At 38.3% G+C, this 18745-nt stretch overlaps 1 protein-coding gene across 1 annotated transcript in view; it reads right to left on the reverse strand.

The window, feature by feature from the left end:
* Positions 1-18745, reverse strand: part of GRIA3 (glutamate ionotropic receptor AMPA type subunit 3) — a 2740455-nt gene that overhangs the window by 2434455 nt on the left and 287255 nt on the right. The gene's annotated exons all lie outside the window — the stretch shown is intronic.

The following is an 18745-nucleotide window of genomic DNA, read 5'->3' on the forward strand; positions in this document are numbered from 1 at the left end:
CCAAAGAAAAATTAGGATTAAAGCTAGCCATGCACCTTGGTTATCCAGAGAGACATGCTCTCTCATGCATAGAAGAGACAGTATATGGAAAGCCTGGCAGAAAACCAAATCCTCATCCCTACTACAAAGCTACAAAGAGTTTAGAAACCTCACTAAAAACATGTGCATCAAGACAAGAAAACATTTCTATAATTCAACTCAAGCCAATCACTTCTCCAACCCTAAAAAATTCTGGTCCACCATAAATAAAATTATACACCCTGACAACTCCACTACATCAAACCCCTTCCTAAACAACTCACCTCTTGACACATCAACCCTCCTCAATAACTACTTCATAGATACCACCCAAAAACTAACTCACTCTAAACAAAACAGCTGTTCATCCCACCCTACCCCCCACTTTACAAAAAATAATATGACCTCTTTCTTCCTTAAACCTGTTCCCACCTCCTATATTAAATCTCTTCTCCATAAAATTAGGCCTTGTTCCCCATCGGCTGACAAACTACCCCCTCTCTTCCTCAAACTAGCAGCTGACTCCATTGCTTTGCCCATCTCTATACTAATTAATAGATCAGTTCAAGAAAACACAGTTCCTAACCTTTTTACCATACACTGCACAAAGGAGATAACTCCACAGACCCCTCTAACTTCTGCCCAATAGCTCAGGAAGAATAGACTGGTTGGGGTTGCTAAAGGGACAGAGGATCCTCTTTCAATAATTCTAGAAAAATGTGTCCACACTCAATTCCTTAACTACCTTATACAGGATAACCTCAACTCCCACACAACATGGTTTCCGGTCCAACCACAGTACTGCTACTGCCCTCCTTTCTTTCACACAGACTATTGCACAGGCCAAAAACAATAACCAACTTGTATCATGTCTCTTTCTCCATCTATTCAAAGCTTTCAATACAATGTCCCATTCTAAACTTCTTTCAAAACTAACTAATCTTAACCTCTCTCCTGCCACAGTGCAGTGGTTCTCCAGCTACCTCTCTAATAGACTACAATCTGTCCGATGGCTTACTTCATTGTCCCCCTTCCTACCTGTAAATACAGGGGTTCCACAGGGCTCTATCCTTGGCCCCCTTCTATTCAATATCTTTACCAACAGCCTTTATTCTGTCTGCAACCACTCCACTCTTATCCAGTATGCTTATGACTCAACACTCATCACATCCCTGGATAACTTGTCTCAGCTCCTTTCCCCTTACATAAGACACATTCAATTCCATCGAAAAATGGCTCAATGAAAACCAGCTTATCCTAAACCCTAAGAAAACTAAACTTTTACTCTTCCTTCCTAATGCACTCTCAGTTCATAAATCCACCTTCTCCATATCCTCTCTCGATAATACTATCATCACAGCAGATCCCAATATAAAACTCCTTGGCACCATTATAGATGACCAGGTTAAGTTTGACCACCATGTCCACCAGACTGTAAAGAAGACCCATCAAAAGTTATGACTATTGTATTGCAACAGAAAATTCCTCACAACTGAAACTAAGCTATCCCTAGCAAGAGCATTCCTTCTACCTGGCATTCTCCATGCTGCTTCCATTCTTAAAAACCTTCAAACCACTTTAATCACTCAACTAAAGCTAATAAAATCGCAAAATTCGCCACTAACCAACCAATCCTACAGATCTCACCATTGTCTCATTAAAACAACTCCATTGGCCTGAATACCCCAATCAACTACTTTTAACACAACTTCAAATCACTCACTCCATCCTCTGCAAACCCACATCCTGCCCCTCCCTCTCAACACTAATCTCATTCTATACCCCCTCCAGACCTCTCAGAAGCTCCGACCAACAACTGCTTGCCATTTGTAAGCCTAATAAAAACAGATAAATCTCTATAGAACGACAATGTCTCCTTAGCCTGGAATAAACTTCCTTATAACATGAGAAGCATCTCTAACAGTTACCAATTCAAAAAGCAACTAAAACTACTCTCTTAATTCATGGATCTGTCCATGTCAGGAAACTACCTAAAACCTCTACCCCTTCCCAACCTTTATGTACCTCATCTGTCTACCCACCTGCCTGTACAGTTCTTCTATTCTTCCTTTACTATTCCTTCTTAGATATATTGTCTCTACCTAGAATATTCACATCCTATTTTCCCTGTATATGCAGTGTATTTACATACAGTGTAACTTGAGGTTCATACTACTGCACTATACTGCTACTAAATCTTCAATTGTACTTTCACTTAGGCTACTTCCACCTACACAGTCCTCTGATTACTGAGACTTCATCATAATTTTTACACTGCACACATTCTAGAGATGTTTTCCCAGATGTAAATTGATGCTGTATTCACACACATATGCCTACTACCTGTTAATTGTAAACTCAAAATCAGTGTTATATACACCAATCCTACTTGTTTATTTCATATTATCACTTCTTTATGTATTTTTCCCCACTGCAACTACTATGTATTGTTTTTAGATATCATGTTTTTATTGTACTTGTTATAAATATATGTATTGGAGCTTTTCTCCTCGGGTCTCCACTGAAAATGGGCTTCTGGCTCAGCTGTACTAACCCACTTAACAAATATCAAATAAATAATCTATGAACCTATGAAAGCCCTAGGCAACTGCAATATCCTGGCTCCAAGTAGGCAACTCACTATCATCATATCTTTGCCAATTATGGAGAGTAGAGTATCTGAGTGTCTACTGTCTCACTATTTCCTTGTATTATGGCTATCCCAAAATGACTTAAGGTTTCACATGGGCCAATATGATGATACCTCTGAGTTTGTAGTAAGTGGTAGTAAAGCTGTACTATCTGAAGTTACATTACATTAATGACAAATTTGAGAGGCTTTTTCCTCAGAGGCCATTGAGGCTTCAGCAGAGAGTTCTTGAGTATTTTGGCATAAGTAGTCTTGTTTCTGGATGTGGAGCATGAAGATGAAAGGTGATTGAGGGCACTGACAACCTTATGGGTGCTGCGTATATATATTGATGACATGCTAGCCACCAGCTTAAGTAGAAATTTATGCCTCTCATTAATGGACTTAAGTGAAGGTAGAAGTAAATGGTTATCAGTGAGCCTTATGCAGTTATAGCACTGGTTCAAGGTACGTACTACTTATAGGCTGGTGACCGAGAATCAGAATGTGGTCTCTGGACCCATAACCTTAGAATAAGGCGAAACATGTCTATCTGGTGTGTGCAAGACTAATTATGGAATTTAATACTATTAAGCTGACTTAGTGCTTAGCAGAAAAGTTTAAAGAAAACAGAAAGCATAGGTTCATAGGTTACTACTAGGCTAACTGCCCTTGTGGGTCATTTTAAGCCTAGCCAATTACCCCATGTGAGAATCAAACCCTGCACCTAAACATGTGTAAATTGTACTATTGTACCTCCTTGCATCAGTAATGTCTTACTTGGCCCTACCTAGTTAAATGTTGAGGGTGGTTGCAGTACTCTAAGTAGGGAACTAGGTCCTTGGCACAGCAGTCATCATTAGCTTATCAGGGTGAAGAAGACTGATATTAGGTACAGCACTATGCCCTTAGGAAAACTGAGGCACTGGCTGAGTAGCCATGCAACAATCATTCCGGATTACAGGAACTGCATGGAAGGAGAATAAATATTGATACTATGTTATAATCACAGTACAAGTCTGGTGACTTTCATTTATAGTGTGCACTGTTCCCTGCTGCTGCTTGATACACAGATCTATGAAGGCCAGCCACTAGGATCCCAGAGTCACCAGGTTACAGCTGTTTAAAAGCAACAAATAAATAAAGCAGCCAACCAGTAACAGTCTGCAAATCTCCTTGGGAGCCTGGATTTTGCTCAGGACAAAACTGAGTTCCTTTCTGTCACAAAGCATCTCCGTGGTGCAGCAGTTATCCACTTAGAGTCAGTTTTAACTATAAAGTTATAAATGAAAAAAAATGCAGTAGCTTTAAAATCAGAACAAAGTGAACTGGTAACCAGTAGACTGCAGAAATAACAGCAGCATTAATAAAAGACAAATCTTAAAAACATATAGCCTTGTAAACTAACCAACTTAGAACAGACTTGTATTAAAAAAAATACTACAGACTTTGTATCCCATATAGTCAAAATCAAGTTCCAAAATAGTTAAGTTGACAACTACTACCAAATACATGTATACACACACACACACACTCAAAATCATACACCTCAAAATATTATCTTTAAACCTTATTAAACTGGTACATACCCCAACAGCAATTAATATCCCCAAAAATCAATTATCCACACCAGAGATTCTCTATATGCTGAACACATAGCAGAATTACGTGACTCATTTCCAAATTCCATCAGACAATATTCTTTCTATAATAATTTCAAAACATTCTTAAGGGATTGCCTAGGAAGTAAATGAAACTAACTGTTCATGTATATACAATAACCATTATATATTTCATACATACTATCCTTGCAGTCCAAAGTCCTTAACTCACACCCATCTCACAAGCTTTATAAACTACATTTAAAAACTATAACCAGTTAGACTTCAAGAAATGTATCTTACATTATACATCCTTGGTCAGATTTGGAGCCTCAGACAGTGTAAAACTTCAGCTGTGCATTCAGAGACACAGGAAGATATGCAAATATTAGGACATATGAGAAACTACCAATCTTCAAACCTCACATACAGTCTATGCATATTATCACATCTGTACTCTAGTCCATTTTAACACTAAATATAAATGTCAGCATTATTAAAAAACTTGTACTTGATATTTATGTACTTTTTCTCAGGCTTCTACTGAAAAAGGAATTTGATCATACATATTTTTCCAGTGAACCAAACAAAAACAAATAAGCAAACAAACATAAATACTGACCATAATAAATAAATAATTTTGCGTACATGAGGAACTCCTAGTGCTAGTTACAGTTTTATTACAACTGTTATCTGACTGCTGTAATAAATTATGACGGACAGAAACTGGTTGACAAGATAAAAGCAGAAGTTGTTTAACATCTTAAAAGTTTTTCATAAATAAATTATCTCATCCCATAGCTGTTATAATGGATTCACACAAATTGTATGACAAATGCAAATTACAGGCAGGAAGGTAAAGAAAATTGTTTTATGTAAGAGATAACCTATTGATGACTTAATTCTACTTGCTTATAAACTATCCTAAACTATGAACCATGTGGTATTTTTTCTAGTAGTCTAGCATGCAACAAAAACTCTGATGCTGTTAAGTCATTTTCAATGAGCATAGAGCAGTTTCACAATCCAAAACTGATACTGAGTATAATATTGCAGCCTGAAAATCACATTAATATTATGTTTCCTTGTAGCACATGAATACCTTAAAATGTAACCATTTGCATGCTGGTAAAAACAGTTAATCTGTCAGTTCTGAAGTTTATGTTACCTTTACATACTTCGTGTCACTGTATATTTTACTTATCTTTGACTACAGAAAATAATTTTAGTACAAAATGTTATAATGCAGTTCTATAATATAAAAGGCAGTTGGCTCACAATCTCAGGGATGTACTTATGTGGGATTCTTTTCTAAAGTAACTTTTAAGTCCATTGATCCTCAGAGGTCATTTCAAGTCTCCCATGGCCACAGTTTTATTTTTCTTTCTTTTAGTCTCTCTTTCTTCTGAAATGTACTCATCAGATTCATCTTTGCGGAGATCCCTTTTTCTTTCAGGATCATTGAGATTTATGGCTTGCTGCTACTGTTTCAGTATTATGGATTATTCGGGTCTATATTAGATGACCGAAGGTTCTGATATTCGAATCATAGATGGTCGACATCATATGATCGAACGTCGGAAAGGTCGAAGGTGAAAGTCAACGGCTTTTCACGTGCAGAATGGGAACTTTTCCCTTTCTGCACTGAAGTGCATTCTTGGAGTTGGTATATTTAAGTAGGGGGTGTGGGGGGTGCAGAGGGGCTTGCCCCCTGCTCAGAGCGTTAAGGTAAGTTTTTTTTTTTAATTATATAGTCGATGTTTCGAACTTCCCTCTCATGAGTTCGCTCATGTGAGGTTCGATGTTTTGAAACTTCGACTATATAATATAGACCTGGATTGCTCACTTTTTTTCCTTCTTGTGCTATATCCTGCTGTGTGGACTTGGCATTTACTTTTTGGTGTGTACTACACCAACACTCATTTTTCTCATCTCCAGGACTACCCAATTGGAAAAAAATTGTGACTCACTGATACTGATTGACAAGATGTAAACAGGAGTTTATACAACCTTATAAAGTCCTGCATTAAAAATGATTACACTATTATTATAGTCAAGGCATGAAGATTTATTTTATTTTTTATTTTATTTTATTTGACATTTGTTAACCAGGTTGGTCCAGCTGGGCATAAGCCCGTTTTCAGTGGAGACCCAAGAAGAAAAGCTCCAATTACAAAAACAATTTGGATAACATAGGTAAAACATAAAAAGTACCATAACCAATTATAACTCCATAACATATTAATACAAATTATGACTCAAACATATTCAAATTACAGCAAGAGGGTTTTCTCTAAGAAATGAGTATATGAACCCCTAATGTGTTTTTTTTTTATGTACAAAAACAAGTTATATACAAATGATCAAATAAGAGATATACAAGTGAATCAGAAATGATTGCATAGGCTTTGTAGGAAGGTATAGGTGCTTAAAGGACTTCAGAGGAAAGGAGCACCATTTGTATAAAGGGGGATATTAGGTAGGTTCTAAGCAGAGACATGATTTAGTGTTGAGAAGATAATGTTTGAGTTCCTTTTTGAAGTGTGCAGGGTGTATGATGGAGCGGATGTTCAGAGGAAGTTTGTTCCAAGTGTGGGCTATAGAGCAGTTATATTGCAGTTTTCCTGTGTTCTTCTTTGGATAGTCTACATTCAGAAGTTGTTGGTTAGAGGTGCGGAGGGTTCTAGAAGGGGTATAGGTAGATACAAGAGTAGTGAGAGCTGGACAGGATGAAGGCCTGTATAGAATGGAGTGAATAACTTGAAATTGAGAAAGTAGCAGTAGTTGAGGGAATTCGAACCATTGCAATGAGTTCAAGGCAATGCAGTGATGGGAGTTGTAGGAGGAGTTAGTAATGAATATTGCAATTTTATGGTAAGTTTGTTGCAGTTTGTTCATGGTAGCAGCTTGTATATTGGTTAGTATTGGGGCTGCGTAGAGAAGTGTGGGCAGGAGGAAGGACTGAACTAGGAAGAGTCTAGCATTTGGAGTAAGAAATCTTTTGTTACGATAGAGCAAGCCAAGTTTCTGGTGTGTTTTTTTTATTCCTTCCAGTAAGTGCAAGTTAAATTTGAGGTTGTCATCTATAATGACACCTAACAGTTTAGTGTGTGGTTCAGGTTTTATGATTGTGTTGTTAGAGGATGTTATGGTAAATGTAGATTTGTGATTGGAAAAAGAGCGGGGGAGAAAGAGCAGGAGCTTGGTCTTCTTAGGGTTAAGGATAAGCAGATTGTCAGATAGCCATTTCTCTGTGGATAGAAAGGATTTTGAGTAAGGGTGAGAAGGTCTGTGATACTACTGGAGATTGAGATGAGTGTAGAGTCGTCTGCATATTGTATAAGAGAAGATGGACTACAAGAGCTGAATAGTTCATTTGTAAAGATATTACATAAGAGGGGACCCAAGATAGAGCCTTGAGGAACACCTGTTGGAACAGATATAAAGGGAGAGCAGGAGGAGAGCCATTTGACAGATTGCTGTCTACCTGAGAGATAGCTGGAGAACCAAACAAGGGGGGGGGGGGAGAACACAGGTTGAGGTTAGATAATTTAGAAAGTAGTATAGGGTGAGAGACTGTGTCAACGGCTTTGGAAAGGTCAAGGAAGAGGCAGGATATTAGCTGATTGTTATCAAGGTCATTGGCTATGGTATGAGTGAAAGAGAGCAGGGCGGTAGATGTGCTGTAGTAGGGACAAAAACCATGCTGAGTGGGAGTGAGAAGGTTGAGTTGGAGGAAATGGTTGAGAAGTTGTGAATGTATGCATTTTTCTAGCAACTTGGAGATGGGAGAAATAATAGCAATGGGACGATAGTTAGATGGATCTGTGGAGTTGCCACCTTTATGCAGTGGAATAGTGTAGAAGGATTTCCATATAGTAGGAACTATAGCCTCTTGTATAGATCTGTTAATAAGAATGGATATAGGATAGGCTATGGATTCAGCAGCGAGTTTGAGAAATGTAGGAGGTAGGTTATTGGTAGAGGGAGAGCATGGTTTAAGCTTAAGAAGAAGGGATTTAATGTAGGAGGTAGACACAGGTTTAAATGAGAAGAGATTCTGGCTATGAGGTTTGTTGGTAGTAGTGATAGTTTCAGCATTAGTATTTGAGGGTGTAAGGTTTTGGATAGTGTCAATGAAGTGTTTGTTGAGTAGGGTAGCAATTTCAGGAGGAGATTTGTTGGGGTTGGGTGAGGGGCAAGAAGGCTTTCCAGGGTAAAGTATTTTAAGAGTAGTCCAAAAGTTGCGCGGGTTGGACCTGTTGTTCAGTTGAAAAGAGTCGTAGTAAGAGGTCTTGTCTTTGGTGACCAATTTCTTAACTAGGTTATGTAATGTTTTGTATTTAAGTCGATGGGGAGTATGCTTGGTTTTAAGCCATAATTTCCAGGGCTATCCCTGGTATGCATTAGTGCTCTAGTATCTTTAGAGAGCCATGGAGCATGGTTTGATTTAATTCTGATTTTCCTGGAGGGAGCAAGGGAATTAATGGTATCTAGGAAAATGTTGTTGAATTTAATGACAGCATCATCAAGAGGGATATGTTTAAGGATGGACCAATCAATACTGCGTAGCATGGAATTAAACTGGGTGTTATTGAAGTTAGAGAGCTTACGGCAGTCTCTAAATAGGTGTGGTTTGTGTGTCTGGGAGGTGTGTCTAAGGATAGAGGTGGGGAGGTGATCACTTAAGGAGTCAGGTAGGGTACATGGGCTATGGTAGAGGTGAGGACAGTTGGTGAGTATCCAGTCAATGGTGGAGCTGGAAGATAAGTCTTTATTGAAACGGGTGGGGGATGTAATTAGTTGATGGAAACCATGTAAGTTGATGCTGGATTGTGGTGAGTCAGTAGTAAGTTTGGACCAGTCTATATTGACATCACCAATAATGAGGGTTTCATAGTCTAAATTGTGACTAAACCAGGATAGGATATTTTCTAGGGTGGATATATTATTCCCGGGGGAATGTAGATAGAAGTAACAGCAAATTTCTTGTGAGGGTTGAGATGGCAGTTTAGGATGAAAAGTTCAGCAGGATAGAAATTGGGGATGGGGATAGTGATAGGAGACAGGTTTAGGCTGTCTGAGTAGAATATGGCTACACCACCACCTTTTTTAGGGGATCTATCAGCATGAAAGATGTTGAAACCTGGTGGCAGTATTTCACGGTTAGTGACGTGGTGCTTGAGCCAAGTTTCGGACAAGGCAAGGATGCTAGGGTTTGTATGGGCTATCTAGGAATGTAGTTCTGAGATCTTGTTTGTTAGACTTGGAATATTTATAGAATATATGGACAGATGTTTATGCGCAGGTATTTGTTGTAAGTCAGTATGGGTATGGTTAGAGGTGAGAGCAGAAGGGGTGTGATTGGAGGAATGATGAAGTGACTGAGGGCCTGGGTTAGGGTGGCTGTCACCAGAGAGTAGAAGTTTATTTGTAAGGTGGGTGAGTGGAGTATAAGCTAAGTGAAGGAAGATGAGTTTAGGTTTAGGTCTGAGGGTATTTGTATGATTGGAAAGGAGGTTAAATTTGTGAAACGTAGAGGAGGAGATACTAAAAAGTGATGGGGAGATAGTGGAGAAGGAAGTAATGAAGAGGTTAGTGTGGGATGTAGAGGTGGGAGAACCTTTAAGTGGGTGGGGGAGGTATGAGTGGTATGAGTGAAATGAGGTTAAGGCTGATAGGTAAAAGAGTAGTGGAATGGCAAAAGAAAGGAAGAGTTGCATTGTAGGGGGATGAGAGAGAGTTAGTATGGGGACTAAAACTGAAGTAGAGGAAGGAAGTGAGGTGAGTTGGGGAGGAGTTCTGGCAAGAGGTGTGTTGAGAGAGGCTGGGCTGGCAGGAAGGGGAGGGATGGAAGTGAGGTGAATGGGGGAGGAGTACTGGTAGGAAGTGTGTTGTGAGAGGCTGAGCAGGCAGAAAGGGGAGGGAATGGAGAGTATAAGTGTAATTGATGTAGGGGTGGGTGGGAATGGGGGTAGGCTACGGGAGCGAAGAGAGCCAGAGCGTAGCAAGGGCAAATGGAGTGGGGCATGCACCCCTAGAACATTAAGCTACTAGAAACAATCAGGAAAGCCAGGGAAGTTGGACAAAGTAAGAGTAAAAGAAGGCAGGAAGGACAGAGGTGCAGGGAGAATGAGACAGGATAGGTCAGTAGTGATGTACAGCATAAGTTTAGAGTACCAAACAAGGGGCCAGGCACCCAAAGTAGAGGAGTGCAGATGAAGGGAGGGGAGACAAAAGATATGTGCAGAGGAAAGGCACTGTTGTCAGAGAGCTGGATAGGGCTGGTAGTTTGATTCAGGGAGAGAGAGGGATATAGTGAAAAGAGGCAGACAGCAAGGAGCAGTCCAGAGAAGGTGCAAGCTTACAGTCAGGAGAGGAGTAGCAGTACAGGTATTAAATACAGTATATATTTCACTTGGCTACACATACATAAAATATTTTTATTTATTTAATTTATTTATATTTGTTGATTGGGTGTGTCCGACTGGACGTAGGTCCATTTTCAGCGGAGGCCCAGGGAGAAAAGCTCCACAGTTAAAATAAACTGACAGTAGTTACATTGGATTACATAGCGATTAACAATTTACATAGCAATTACTTACAACATATTTACAGATGAAGAACATAGTATCTTCCAGGTATTCTTTAGGGGAAATACCCACGTAGGGGAAACTGATTGCAGGGTGTTTACGCTGGGTCACCACAGGATTAGGATACTGCAGAGACTGTTTGCTATCTTCTTCGTATTTCCGCTCTCCTGCATCTGTGTCTGCTCTAGTTTGAGGGAAAGGTGTGCCACATTTTTTCACTTTTCTTTTTCTTCCTCTGGCTATGGTTTCCTACTGCTGTGGAGTCTTCTGTCCTTTCAGTTTCTGATGACAAGGATGGTATCCCAACATGCAGTAAATAATAGGTGCTACTGATCGACTTTCAGTCCCACTGGACTAACCCTCGAAATCACCAAGCATTGCACTCAGTCATTTAAATCACCGAGTACTGCAGTCAGTCAGCAATGCCATGCATTCGTATTATAAATTCAAAATACAGACAAGGTCATGAAGGAAGTTAAAAAATAATTAAGGAGTGACTTACTGATAACCTTATGCTACTCTCTTTTAAACTGCACTAAAATATATATCTAGTATTGCAATCTTTATAATGATCTAACACATCAAAACTTAGGGTTTATATGCAATAAAGTCGTTTTGCGATCCAACGTACCCTTTAACACGGTCCTTGTCATATGTTCCTCTCTAATATTAGAGAGTTCTTCTTACTTCTCGTTACATGTTTTTGTCTTGTTTAGCATAAGATGTTACCCTTTCAGAACAAACATTTTCATAACTTTCCAGTTTTTTAATTAACATTGTTTTGCGAATTCATCTATTACAAAAACAATATCTTAACTGAAGTAAATCCATTTTTTAGCATGTGCAATACATGTAAATCAATTTAAAGAAATAAATACACATTACACATGCATAAAAAAGAATGAAATATTCATCAGTTGTCTAACAAACGCTGCTTCAGATTCCTCACCGCTGTACTGTCACCTTCATAAAAAGAAGCAGTTATGTCTTACAACCTTTGATCTGTGTCCTGTGATGTACAAAGACCATTTTTCTCACTGAAAAAATATTGGATTCATAGCATCTCACTGAACTGAATTACATCATACTGAGAATTTGTAAAAAAACAAATAAATAATAATAAAAGTAAACAATAGACAGTGGTGACTAACATTCAATTCAAAACCAGTATTTTTGCAAGTCGCAAGCTCCCTGATTCTCCAAATAGTTTTCAAATATATGCATAAGTATTCCTAAATTTGCAGAGAGAAAAAAATCCTAGTCTATCTAAAAAGAATAATTATTTATTTATTTTTTTAATCTGTTATTGACTGGGTAGTCCCATTATTCTAAATGATTTTTTTCAAGGGTAATGTGACATAATATTCATACTGATTATGGAAGATTTGGCCCTGGTTCACTGGAGAGTTGCCAAGAGAATGAGAGAGAAAGATGGTAGATTGTGGAGAAGGAGAAGCATTATAGTCCATTTGTAGAAAATGTAAAGCTTACTGATGAGCAGTTTGTTAAGAATTTGAAAGGAAGCAAGGAAAATGATGTGCATATGAATATGCTGGCAGAGAATTAGATGAGCAATATATATTTACTATATCAGAGAAGAATAAAGCTGACGTGTGCTGAATGACCAAATGATATTTCACAAAATGTTGAAAAAATGCTGAAAATTGCTTTTGTTACAGTATGGATTCTTGAGAGAGATCAGGAAATGCCAAAGCAGCAGAAAGAGGGTAAAGTGAGTTTGCATGTGGTAGAGACTTGTCAGTTCTATGTGGCAGCAATTACAGCAGTCACTATTGCAAAACTGCAGATCAGTAGTCAGAATAAGGGCAAAAATGTACAAATATAAACAGGTTTGTGACTGGCGATAGTACTGCTACACTTTTTGGAAATTCATTTAAAGATATATGAACTTTAATTCACCCAGGCTTAGACTCTTTTTGTGAGATAACATTAACAGTTCAGTTGGCAAAACATTTTTGAATGTTTGTATATAGAAAAGATTGTATGATCTATGGAAGTATAGCATTTTAGTGGAATTAATTTGCAGTAAAAGAAAAACTTAAGAGTTAGTTTAGGACAACAGACATTACGGAGTATAAACTGAAAGGTACTTCTCTGAAATTTCCAGTTAAAGTCAGATACCAGAAAAATAAAGGATGATAGAAATGTTTGGAATGGTTACTTGGAATAATGAGCTACTTTGTTAATTAAGGATGGAAAATTAAAACATTTACCAAGTGTTTCAGTAGTGATTGAAAAAAGGTACCACTGAATCATGGAGACAGCAAACTATTCTTTATAGTGGAGGGCAGGAACACTTAATTCAAGATTGCACAAAGAGAAGATGTGCACAATTTTCAGACTGCTTCACAAACTGTTAAACAGTGTGTAGCAGGTGTTTGGCAGGTACAGTAAGAAAGGTAATTCACATTTTATTTATCCATTACTTAATGAAGAAACTAAAGAGTCTGATGAAAGAAAATCTAATGTTAATAGGGTAGAAAAAGACAATCATGAGCTTTTAAATGATAATGATGAATTGCATGCATCTGTTAATAAATTATTTCAAAACAAAATGTAATGGTGTTTGAAGAAGGGGAGACTAAGAATGAGGAAGATAACTTTTCAATATTAAAGTAGAAAATAAATATGATTTATACAGCAGTGGAGAACGTGATATTCTATTGTAAATATGGTGAAGAAAACACAAATGTCTACAATAATGAAAACTGCAGAGAAAGGCACAGGATGATATCAGTACTGAATGAGAAAGCATTATTAATATCAAACATTAAGTGAAGGCTAACGGTTTATTTATGGTCTCGGGGAAACAAAAACATATATCACAAGTTTAGCAGGGTCTTTATTATTTCATCAGAAATCATCAGCATTTTAGCAAATACCTATTTATTGAATCCTGTTGAGTGAAAGCTGATTTCAACGAATGATCATTTCAGCAAACTTTCACACAGGGAAAGAAACTAGTCGGCCATCATTGGGAGTATGCCCTTTTCCCCACTGTAGTGCGATCTTGTAGTTGGTATATTTAGTTGGGGGGGGTGTGGGAGGGTGAAGTGAAGTTTAAGATTCTGTAGTTTTTTTGTCCGATTGGTAGCTAACCTATTTTATGTGTGAAAGTTCGCTAAAATGATCGTTCGTTGAAGTCAGCTTTCCCTCAATAGGGTTCGATAAATAGGTATTCGCTAAAATGGTATTTTGACTTAGTGATATAGACCCGTTTAGGGGAAGTAAGACTTCTATATGACTACAGAATTAACAACTGAGAGTGTTAGGGTGAGAATCGATAACTTGGTATTTTTTGAATAAAGATATGCTTAGTCTTTGTGATTCTTAAAATGAAAAAGAGAAGTACTGGATGTAAAAGCAGTAATAGCAGAAGGGTGTTGAGTTGTGATATAAGAATAGAAAATTCATTAAGAGTGATATTGTTATATACATATGCCTCTTCTTGAAAAAAGTGAAATATTCAATGAATGAAGGAATTTATTATAGTAAATGTCATTGTTGGTATAAAGGTAAATTTAAACTGCAGTATAAGGGAATGGTGAGTTGGGATTTCACAGGCTATAAAAAACTTGCAGAGAAATTATGAAATATAATACATTAAACTTTGGACAAGAAGAACAATGTATGTATACCAGAAGAAATCTGAAAACAAATGTAGATTACTGTCTTATTGTAGTCTGATAGATTATAATAAATTATAAGAGGTAAACAAAAAGCTGTTTGTGATGTGGCAGTATAGGCAAGTAGAGATTCTGACAATTTTATAAGGGAAAATAAAAGTATAAAAAACTTACAACAAATATAACAATATTTAGAAATGGAAACAATAATTTGTGGCATGAAAAATAAGACCATGAATCTTTTTATTATTTATGGGCAAAGTTGTGGGTAATTCTTAACGCAAGATATATGAAAGAATGTTTAATGATGGAATCAACAAAGGGATAATTAAAAAGCATTTAAAGAAGTATGAAAATGTCATTTAGGGAAGAAGGAGAAGTGTGTAAAGAGACAGATTTGTGAAAGAAATGAAAAAAATGAGCTACAAAGTGATTTTCTTATCAAAAGGAAAAAAAGAAGATTTTACACATTTTTGGGGGAAATGTGAAAAGGAAGCAGATAAAATATAATTAACTAAAAACAACAATAGAACAGATTGTGAATGGCAGGAACATATGACTACATCAGTTATAGAACATGCATTGAAGATATATACAAAAAGAAAGAAATGCACTACAGAGAGCACAACAGTGCAATGCCATCCACCCATTTAGACCAGCTCCTACACAGACAGGGACAAAAGGTGGAGGTCTGTCAATTTAAAAAATAAACATACCTCAAGGCTGATCAAACAGGACAATGCACTTGAGCTTCTCCATGTTCAACTCACCATATCCAAAAAAATCCAATACCACTATAGGTCCACCTCTATAACTCGGGAAACCCATACCACATATTTAAACTTATTGGAAACACTCATCACACAATCCAATACCATATTTATGGGTGACTAATTACCTCGCTATTAACTGGAATCACATACACCATCAGCTGAACAGGCACAGAGATTCCTGGATTTTGTAAACATCAACTCCCTGGACCAGATTGCCAATACATCAACAAGGGGTACAACCATACAGGATCTGGTCTTCACTGATATGGGAGAGGGGCTGCACACTCCCTACTGCAATGTCTTCTCTGGTAAGGTCAGACCAAAAAATGGTCTCCTTTGAAGTAAAAATAAAACCTGGAACCCCAGCTAACACTGGAATATTTAGAAAATACTCTACGGCTAGCTAACTACTTTTAAGTGATAACCTGGCATAATTTATAGCCCCCATAAACCCTGAGAATACAGCGGCCTATGCAGAATTGTTCACATAAACCTTGTACAAGCATACTAATAGCTGCATAGAAGCAGCTGCACCCACCAGGAAAAGTACAGAACTAACCCACAAAACAAGCTACCCTGTTGGAATCACAACATCAATAGGCTGTATAACAGAAGGAAGAAAATCATGGGAAAAATTAGGAGGTGCAGCACCCAGTAGGATAAAAACATTCTTATCAAACTAAACAAAACTCAGAGCACAAATAAAGTCTATCAAAGACAAATTCGAGGTAAATTTGGCCTCCCAGACCAAGGGCAACCACAAGACATTCTTTAGCTATGTCTGCAACCTCAACGGAAATATACAATTCTGTGTAGAGCTCATTGTAAATGGAGTCACCTTATACTGAGCCAGACAACACAGCAAACCTCCTGGTCAACAAAGTCAACTCCAACTTTACCCCTTTCTCCTCATCAACCTTCCCTCAGGAAATCAAAGTCAAGTCAAAGTAAACTTTATTGTCATTCAGATTATTCAACTTGTGCATCACTGAATGAAATTCTGTTACCTCTTCTCCAAATGGAGGCATTTTCACACAGACAACAGCTACTACAGATATGACATGCATTATTGTCTTGGACTTTAACTATATGTAAACATTGCACAGAAAGGTAGAACTTTTCATGGTAATCATTACTGTACATTTAGGATTGCATAAAAATATGAATTAAGGGAATCCCAGTGGGATTATTACACCAAAGTTACTGCACAAAAATATGTGACACTACTGCTGGAAATTCCAACAGCCTTTTCTGAGTTCAGAGTTCAGCATAGTGTTGAGTTAGTATGAGTTTAGTAGTCTGATGGCCTGTGGAAAAAAAAAATCTCTTGTTGTAGCTGGCTGTTTTGCATCTCATACTGTGGTAGCATTTACCGGAAGATAAACAGGTGAACAGTTCATGGGTAGCATGAGTAATGTCTGTGATAATCTTGTTGGCCCTACTGAAATGTTGAGATAGGTGTATTTCTTGGCTGGCAGGAAGTGTGGTTCCAATGATTTACTCTTCTACCTTAACCACTTTCTGAAGGGCCTTTTTGTCTGAAGTGGAACAGTTACTGTACTAGGTTGCGAGACTGTTGCTTTGTATACTCTCTATGATGCCTCTGTAAAAGGTAAGGATTGGAGAGGGGAGGTTTGCCTTTCTCATTTTTCACAGGAAATGAAGGCATTGCTGTGCTTTCTTTATAATGACAGTAGTATTAATTCTCCATGTTAGGTCATCTGTGATGTGTACCCCCAAGACTTCTGTGCTTTCCACTCTCTCTACTATTTCATTGTGGACTGTTAGTAGCGAGTGTGTTTTATGCCTTCTTCTGAAGTCGACAATGATCTCTTGGCTCTTGTACATGTTTAGTGAGAGATTGTTGTTGTCACACCAGATGATAAGTTGACTAACTTCCTCTGTGCAGTCATGAGTCAACAAGGTGTACAACAAAGGGCTCAGTAGACAGCCCTGTGGTCATAGTGATGCTCCTGGAGGTTCTTTTTCCAACACGTACTGTCTGAGGTTTGTCTATGAGGAAGTCCAGTATCCAGTTACATAGGGGTGTGTTTATTCCCCAGTTGGTCAAGTTTCTTCATAAGGTATTGGGGGATCACTGTGTTGCAGGCAGAGCTAAAGTCTATGAACAACATTCACACATAACCATTCTTATTTTCCAGGTGGGCCATGGATACTTGAAGCCCCATTGAGAAAGCATCTTCTGTGGAGTGGTTTGGTCGATATGCAAACTGGAATAGATCTAAAGATGCAGGGGAAACTGGATGCTATATGGCCCTTGACCTCAAAGCACTTCATTACTACCGAGGTGAGTGCTATGGGGAGATAGTCATTTAGGTCCGACGGTTTGGAATTCTTTGAGATAGGTATTATAGTCGTAGTTTTAAAGCATTTGGGTACGATAACCTGACTTAGTAAGTTGTTGTAGATATCTATAAGAACATGTGTCAGTTGGTCAACACATACTCTAAGCACCCATCCCAGGATGTTGTCGGGTCCAGGTGCCTTCCTTGGGTTAACCCTGTGCAGAGTTCTTCTAACATCAATAAGGTTGAGACATAGTAATTCATCCCCTTGATTGCTAGGGGCTTTCATTGCAGTTGTGTTATTTCTTTCCTCAGACCTGCTGAAGAAGGTGTTTAGTTTGTCAAGGAAGTCAATATTGTCATTGCACTTTGCTGACATGGGCCTGTAATCTGAGATGGACTGTATGCCTTACCACATTTACCTTGAGTATGACCATATGCCATTTTTGCTGTTTTTATTCCCTTGTTCAGGTTTGCTCTGGCTGTCCTGAGGGCTTCCCTATCCACTGACTTGAAGACTGTGTTGTATGCCGTCAGGAGCTGATACAGTTCACTTGTGAGTCAGGGTTTCTGGTTGGCACGTGTGATTATGCTCTTTGTGAGTGTCACGTCATCCACACACTGATATAAATCCTACTACTAATTCATTGTACTCTTTCACGTTGGTGTGCTGATCTGTAGCGGCGGCTTCTTTGAACGTGTTCTAGTCTGTGCATTCAAAGCAATCCTGAAGTGCAGAGATTGCTCCTTTTGGCCATACTCTTATTTGCTTCTTGGATGGTTTCTCTCTGATTAGTAATGGTCTGTAGGCTGGAGTCAGCATAATGGACAGATGATCTGTATTACCAAGGTCCGGGTGGGGCTTTGCCCTGAATACCTGTTTGACATTGATGTATACCTTATCTAGTATGTTGGTACCTCTGGTGGCAAAGTCTATGTGCTGGTAGTAGTGCAGTAGAACTTTTTTTAGATTAGCCTGGTTAAAGTCACCAGCTATGATATAGACACAATCCATCAAATATAACTCCCCATGCTATCACTAGGGAACAGGTCCTTAATGGTCTCTCTAAGGCCAAGAACATCAGTGGGCCCAGACAATAACCCAGGATGCCTTCTAAAGAGCATGAAACATGATCTGTCAGGCCCCTTTGGAATGGCTATTTAACTATTGCCTCTCA

Source organism: Protopterus annectens, chromosome 15.part0 (genome assembly GCF_019279795.1).
Source record: "Protopterus annectens isolate FY-2018-M chromosome 15.part0, PAN1.0, whole genome shotgun sequence".
Lineage (NCBI taxonomy): Eukaryota > Metazoa > Chordata > Ceratodontiformes > Protopteridae > Protopterus > Protopterus annectens.